Genomic DNA, 8,596 nt, shown 5'->3' on the forward strand with positions numbered 1-8,596 from the left:
AAAGATAGAAGATAGAAAAACTAAAAAATTAAAAGCGTGTTTATCATGGTATTATTCGAATGATTTGGTACTTACAGATATTCGTGAGCTTTAATTTTCGATTTTCGCATTTTTGGTGTTATTGCTGAGAATTAATTGAAATTAACAACATAACATCCGACTAAATCCTAACATAAATCTTGTCTACTTTCTTTCCTTTTATTTTTAGTTCTTTCTTTTCTTTTTTTTTTTCTTTTTTTCGACATTCTTTCTCTTTCCTTTTATCTCTCTTATTTTTCTACTCTTATTCACGTTTTTCTTTTCCTTTTTATTTTCATTTTTTTTATTTTTTTATTTTGTTTAAACCTTCTTTTCTTTTTTAATGTTCTTTATTCCACATGGTGTGTTTGATCTTTTTTTGTTTTTGTGTACAAAAAATGATGGAATTAGATATTGTAAAAAAAAATTTAGCAAACAATAAACGTATGATGCAACAACTTTTCTTTCTCATGAAACAGGTGGGACAAATGTAGTATAAACACTTGGAATACTCCTCCAATTACTCATCTTTTTCGAATCGAGAGATTATCCAATTTCTTATTGGAAGAATCAAAGATAAGAATATTTAAAATGTCAAACAAGCAAATAAATTTTAATGTTGAATATCAAATCTTTCAAGAACTTTCATCTCTTGAACTCGCCGTAGAAAGACTACTCAACAAATCCAAAATTTCATACAAGAAACAAGAATACACCTCAAAATTCAAGAAATCTCTATTAAAAACTTGGAGATGCAAGTAGAGCATGTTGCCAAGTTTCTAACAAAAAGAAAAAATTCTCCAAAAGAATGTGAGGCATTTCATGTATAGGGCTGAAATCTCAACAAATCTGAAGAAACCAGTGAATGATTTGGTTAAACCATTAAGCCAAGAAGTGCTCAATAAAATGGCTAACTAATTTGTCCCAACAAACCAAGAAAAAAAATACTTGTTCAATAGAGGAGATATTCTCAAGAAATCTGAAAGAAATAAGTCCACCATGTGCATGCACAAAATATAACCGGAATAAAATTCTAAACTCGTAGTGCAAACACAAAAAAAGCTTAATCCAATAAAGGAAGTCCTTATCCTTTTTGTTCTAATTAAGTATTCTATATACCCATTCTTCTATATACGCATTCTTCTTAGTGGTGATGACTAAATAAACTTGGATAAAATTCGAATAAGGTAAATTCTGTATAATACTTATTAGTTAATTCTTTCTCTTTTGTTTTTATTCTACTTTTAGGTTTTCTTATTTTGTTTCTTTCATTTTGTTTTCTTCTCTGTATTTTTTTTCTTCGCTTGCATTACATATTCTATTTTTTATTTTTTTATTTTATCTTCCTCTTTTCTAAAAATTTAAAATTTGAATACTTATTCCTCTAGTAATTAATTTTAATGGAGAATATCTTTATGAAAAGATTGAATAAATAATTTAAAAAACAAACAGCGGAGGTGTCTAAGTATATGTGGTTACATTTGAAAAAATTTGAAATATTTGAATCTTGTGAAAACGAAAGAAGAAATACTCAAAAATAGAAATTTAAAAAAGTATTATAAGTATTTGACCATCAGTTCCTTGAAGCAGTTTGAAAAAAGAAGCCTGGAAAGATCAAAGAAATCAAAAGTTCTAAGGCTTTAAACACCAATTATTAGGACCCAGTTATGTGCCTATGATATTTCTGTTTTAAGGATAGACTTGGGCTAGTAAATCTGAGTGGTGCTTTATCACCCAATAACTTAGGCCAACTAGACCGAAATTATCTATTGAAAGCCTGCTTAAAAAAAAAAACAAAGATAGAAAAAACATGGCCTAAAAAATTAAAAGCGTGTTTATCATGGTATTATTCGAATGATTTGGTACTTACAGATATTCGTGAGCTTTAATTTTCGCTCGTCAAATTTTTGGTGTTATTGCTGAGAATTAATTGAAATTAACAACATAACATCCGACTAAATCCTAACATAAATCTTGTCTACTTTCTTTCCTTTTATTTTTAGTTCTTTCTTTTCTTTTTTTTTTTCTTTTTTTCGACATTCTTTCTCTTTCCTTTTATCTCTCTTATTTTTCTACTCTTATTCACGTTTTTCTTTTCCTTTTTATTTTCATTTTTTTTATTTTTTTATTTTGTTTAAACCTTCTTTTCTTTTTTAATGTTCTTTATTCCACATGGTGTGTTTGATCTTTTTTTGTTTTTGTGTACAAAAAATGATGGAATTAGATATTGTAAAAAAAAATTTAGCAAACAATAAACGTATGATGCAACAACTTTTCTTTCTCATGAAACAGGTGGGACAAATGTAGTATAAACACTTGGAATACTCCTCCAATTACTCATCTTTTTCGAATCGAGAGATTATCCAATTTCTTATTGGAAGAATCAAAGATAAGAATATTTAAAATGTCAAACAAGCAAATAAATTTTAATGTTGAATATCAAATCTTTCAAGAACTTTCATCTCTTGAACTCGCCGTAGAAAGACTACTCAACAAATCCAAAATTTCATACAAGAAACAAGAATACACCTCAAAATTCAAGAAATCTCTATTAAAAACTTGGAGATGCAAGTAGAGCATGTTGCCAAGTTTCTAACAAAAAGAAAAAATTCTCCAAAAGAATGTGAGGCATTTCATGTATAGGGCTGAAATCTCAACAAATCTGAAGAAACCAGTGAATGATTTGGTTAAACCATTAAGCCAAGAAGTGCTCAATAAAATGGCTAACTAATTTGTCCCAACAAACCAAGAAAAAAAATACTTGTTCAATAGAGGAGATATTCTCAAGAAATCTGAAAGAAATAAGTCCACCATGTGCATGCACAAAATATAACCGGAATAAAATTCTAAACTCGTAGTGCAAACACAAAAAAAGCTTAATCCAATAAAGGAAGTCCTTATCCTTTTTGTTCTAATTAAGTATTCTATATACCCATTCTTCTATATACGCATTCTTCTTAGTGGTGATGACTAAATAAACTTGGATAAAATTCGAATAAGGTAAATTCTGTATAATACTTATTAGTTAATTCTTTCTCTTTTGTTTTTATTCTACTTTTAGGTTTTCTTATTTTGTTTCTTTCATTTTGTTTTCTTCTCTGTATTTTTTTTCTTCGCTTGCATTACATATTCTATTTTTTATTTTTTTATTTTATCTTCCTCTTTTCTAAAAATTTAAAATTTGAATACTTATTCCTCTAGTAATTAATTTTAATGGAGAATATCTTTATGAAAAGATTGAATAAATAATTTAAAAAACAAACAGCGGAGGTGTCTAAGTATATGTGGTTACATTTGAAAAAATTTGAAATATTTGAATCTTGTGAAAACGAAAGAAGAAATACTCAAAAATAGAAATTTAAAAAAGTATTATAAGTATTTGACCATCAGTTCCTTGAAGCAGTTTGAAAAAAGAAGCCTGGAAAGATCAAAGAAATCAAAAGTTCTAAGGCTTTAAACACCAATTATTAGGACCCAGTTATGTGCCTATGATATTTCTGTTTTAAGGATAGACTTGGGCTAGTAAATCTGAGTGGTGCTTTATCACCCAATAACTTAGGCCAACTAGACCGAAATTATCTATTGAAAGCCTGCTTAAAAATTTGCCTTAAAACAAAATATTAAGAAGTCCAAAGAGGATCTATGTATCGATGTTTGGGACAAAACCCTAGTTATGTGCTTGTGGTGTGACTGAGTTAAGGAGAGACTTGGATAATTATATCTGAGGGATTCTTTATCACCTGTTAACTTAGGCCAACTAGCTCAGGATTATCGATTAAAAGTCCATTACGAGTTGCCTTGTGACAAAGCACTAAGAGTCAAAAGCACGTAAAAGATCTTTCTCATAATCCCAATAAGAAGTAAACTGCATAAAAGTAATATAAATTTAAAAGAATTCTCATAATATAATTCGAATTTTAGTTTTGAAAATTCCTAAAACCTAAGTATGCAAGATTCATGAAGGATAAGAGAAGTCAAATGTAACTACAAGGATTATCATAAATTCCACTTTTTGTTTTCAATCTTAAAAGATTTTTAATTCTTTTTTATTAAATTAAACTCCGTTAATCTTTTTTTTTTTTTGCTTGAGGACAAGCAAAATTTTAAGTTTAGTGTTGTGATAACATATCATCTTGAGCGATTTTTAAAGTATTTTTTCATTTTTTTTAGATTTTAATTAAATTTCTTATGTTTTCTAATAAAATTTAATAAATAATCAAATATTTAGAGTTATGTTAGTGATTTTATATTTACAGGAGTTTTCGGCTCAAAAACAAGTAAGAAAGAAAGCTTTTCCAAAAAGAAAATACAAAGACAACAAAATCGTAACCTAAGGAATCAAAAGCGTGCCCTAAAGGCACCCATGAAGCCACGCCTGGCGGACAAAGGAGCACGCCTAGCGGAAGACCCTCATGTACGGCGGCCTGTCCCTGCGCCCGGCGGACCCCTCCAAGCCTCCAAGCACGCCCGGCGGCCAATGCTTCACTTTCGGCGAAGTGATGATGTTGGAAGTGAATTTTGGGCTCTTTTGCCCAACTTCCTCTAATACAAGCCCAACTTTAAGCTAATTACAACTCTCAAAAAATAATAATTAAGGCCCAAGCTTAATTATCCACATGAATAGAAGTCTTAGTCACATCCAAAACATTGAAGACTCTAGAAGATTAGTTATTAATTTTTCTAGAAACATAAGAGATTCAGTTATTAGATTTGATTTGAATTATTGTTCTGAATTTTGAATTTACCAGTCAGAAATTAGTTAGCTTATCTTTTATTCGAAAGATAAGTTTATGATAATTATCTCATCTTCTTCTCCGAGAGATAAGATTAGTTTAGTTTGAATTTGAATTCTAGAATTAGGATATAAATAAAGTGAACAAGGTTCACAAGAGAAGACATTCGAGGGGATGATCTTCGGATCCCTCACGTGTCTTTTCTCCCTCTTTTGTTTTGTTTTGTTTTCTTTTACTTTTTCATGGGTAAGTAATGTTGTGTCAAAGGGTTATGAGCTCTGTTTATATTTTCTATGGATTATTAATCTACGTTTATTTTATTTTAAAGTTTTGTATTTATCTATTTCATGATTGAGTTATTCGTTCTTCTTTCCGATTAGTAATATCGAAAGGTATGCTAATCTCTTTTGAATTCTTTTATTATAATTGAAAAATTTAATAATTGAATTAAAGCTTGAAACTCTTTCACATGACTCTTTGAATTCGACTAGGAATAATGGTTCAATTAGTATGTGACACATACATAATTTTCAATCACTCTAATTTTGAATAAGTGACATATAATTCGGATTAGAACAACTTTTGAAATTGTGTTTTCTTTTAAGATTTAACTGGACAAGACTAGTTTAAATACGTAACATAATTCTGTGTTTAAATCTTATTTGAATCTAAAATCAATTTTTGTGCTTAATCTCTTGATTAATTAATTGAAGACTAATTAATGCTTGAGAAACTGGGGAGTCAAGAAATTGGAAATCAGTTACTAAAGATTTTTCGTGAAAGATCTTTGCAAACTTCAAGATAAGTAAATAAGGTTTGATTTCTCTAAAAGCATAAACATCTCCGAAGCCCTTGACTATTACCATCACTATCTTCTCTCAAATTAACATTCAAACTCTCTATCTTCTCTCTAATCTGATAATTGCTTGTTCAATCCTCTAATCCTTGTGAGAACGATATCCACTTACCATAGTATTACTTGAACAATTCAGTACACTTGTCAACATTCATGAGTTTTAATTTTCGCTCATCAGTCATGCTAAGACACATTTTAGAGATACCATAAAAGATTTATAGTTCCAATTATTTGAATATATATAAAATTTAAACAATTTTTATAAGTAAAGAGTTTTGCACTCTTTAACAAAATATTTGACATTAATGACTAAAATTTAAAGCATGTAGAATTTAGAATTTAAGATTTAGGGTTCAAAATTTTAGTTTTGTGGCTTAAGATTTAGATGTTCAAATAGTATTCCATTTTTTATTTTTTTTGGAGCGCATTAACATTTGCCAAAAAATAATATTAAAATTTAAGCTATAATAGGCTGCAAACAATATTTAAGCTAATTAACTACCTTACAGACTAGGCTTATTAGGAGTAAAGCTTGTCTTATCCTGTTTTCACCCCTAATCTTAACGGGCCTGCTACACATACAAGTTTACAAGCATCCAAGTTGGCCCAGCCCAAATCGAAGACACGCGCATAAAGAAACATAACATGGCGCGTCAAAATCACGCGCTCAACACAAATGGTTACGTATGGCAGACTCTTCCACTTCTCAAAACGCTTCGAAAACAAGGAAACGCTCCCATTTTCGAGCAAAAATCAAAGTTCAAAATATACAAATCGTTGTTCGAAACCTCCATCAAAACAACATCAAAATCTCCGTGAAGAATCTGAAGAGAAAACAAAGTAACAACACTCAATGTAAGTTCCTTAAGATTACTGTATATTTTACTTTTCTTCTACGTCGTTCTTCTAGGGTTTACTATTATTGTTGCTTCTTTGTTACACTGTTCTAAGTTCTACGTCGTTCTTCCAAGTTCTACGTTGTTCTTCTAAGTTCTACGTCGTAATAGGTGATGCGCTTGGCATCAATGCAACAGGTAACTAGCTCAAAATTATAGTTGTATATTAAGTTCATGCTTGGGTGTATTTAAGGTTGATGCTTGGGTGTGTTTGAACCGATTTTGATACTTTGTTGTTTTCCTTTTTGTAGGAAATCTGTTTCCTGAGAAAGTTGACTATAAGCAACTTTCTGACGATGACAAAATAATTTATAGAAGATTCCAGGGTAAGACCCTCAAAAGTCTTACCGATGAAATGATGGAAATCGGCGTTGGCAGTGAAGAGGAACGCCTAATGTTCAAGAGGATATTCATTCTCTACATACAGATGGCGTTCCTTTTACCAACGACGATAAACAAAATATCGCCCGTGCACCTGGCCCCAATTTTTAAGATGGACGGCATATCGGAGAGAAACTGGGGGGGACATGTTTTGACCTTTATAATCAAGGGCATCACAGACTACCAGGAGAAGAAGAAGAAGGTAATTGATGGCTGCCTCTTTGCCCTGATGATAATATACTTTCATCTTTCAGAAAACAAAGGCAAGAAGAGGGCTGAAAGACCACCAAAGCCTTGGATTGCGAACTGGACTAAGGAGCAATTGGTGGAAAAAATGACTGCAGAAAGAGAGGAAATTTTGGTAAGTAAACATAATATGTTGGTTGTATTTTATTTACCTGAATGCTGCTAGCTAAAATATCTCATGTTTCAGGGGATTGTGAAGATGGTGGAGACAAGAGCAAGAGAAAAAATGAAAAAAAAAGAAAAAAAAAAGAAAAAAAACAAGAAATAAAAAAAACAAAAAAAAGGAAGGCGAGTCCAACATCGTCTTTGGAGACAGAAACAGCTACTGACAGTGACACTTCTACCTCTGAGTCTGAGACTCAACAAGACTCAGAGGATTCAGCAAGAAAACACCCCAGCAAAAAGGGGAAAAAGTAAGTACCATACTTGGGTGTAATTTCTTTTTCGAGTTGGGTGTATTTTGTTGATCACATTGGGTGTATTTTTAGTATGTTCTAAATAATCATTGTTTGCCTTCCAGAATGGACTCCAGAAAAAGAAAGCAGAGGCAAGAGGAGTTAGATTCTGATTCAGAATCTGAATCTGAACCAAGTGATGAGTAATGTCCTGAAATTATTACTCCTTTCTTTTGGCTTCATTATAAAGATTTCGTGTATTAACTGAAGTGTCTATTATTAACTTATAGGAGCGAAGAATCATCACCTGCAGAGAAGGAGAAGGAGAAGAAAAAAACAAAAACAACACCAAAAAAGTAAGCACTTCTTTGCATAATATTCTGTGATAAAATTAATTTTTTATTTCTGATTGGTACTCTTTTTTTCCACCCAGAACACAACCAAAAAAGAAAAAAGTTCTCGTGGAGGATGGAGGATTCAAAGAAGATCAATACTTTGACGGGTACAGTACCTCGTAAGCTATATTACCGTCTATCATCGTAATTATTTTTGTTAACGTTTAACGTCTTGAATGTAGTGAGAGATATGAAATATCAAGTGACGAACTAGAAGAATGGCTAAGGGAAAACGTTGATAAATCTGCTGCAGAGGAGTATGTCTTGGTGGGGTATCTATTTCAGATTTTGGTGTGTTTTTTTTGCTAATAATTGTTTCTTGTTTCGCAGGGAGAACCAACCTGACCTGCGATCGACAGAAGGTCGCTATGTGTCGTCTGAAACGTAAGAAGCTTTATTATTTAATAAAATCTTGTTATCATGAATTGGGTGTGTCTTGTGGTACCATTTGGGTGTATTGAGTGGATCAAGTTGGGTGTATGTTGTCTAATAAGTTGGAATATTAACTTTGTTGTGTTGCTTGGATCAAATCTGTCTTAGAATACCGGCTGTGAACTTGGGAACTGATGCTCCTTCCTCTCAAGGAAACACAGAACAGAGTAGTGTAAACCAGCCGTCACAGAGCATGTAATTTCTCTTTCAAATAACCGTTACTTTTGTTCTTCTATTACCCTTC

General features: G+C 31.3%; 1 long non-coding RNA gene across 1 annotated transcript; it reads left to right on the forward strand.

Moving 5' to 3' along the window:
• On the forward strand, nt 8,250-8,547 carry LOC110267691. The gene is made up of 2 exons (XR_002355573.1): nt 8,250-8,304; nt 8,461-8,547. It is a non-coding gene; the product is annotated as an uncharacterized LOC110267691 (long non-coding RNA).

This window comes from Arachis ipaensis, chromosome B02, assembly GCF_000816755.2.
Source record: "Arachis ipaensis cultivar K30076 chromosome B02, Araip1.1, whole genome shotgun sequence".
NCBI classification, from domain to species: domain Eukaryota; kingdom Viridiplantae; phylum Streptophyta; class Magnoliopsida; order Fabales; family Fabaceae; genus Arachis; species Arachis ipaensis.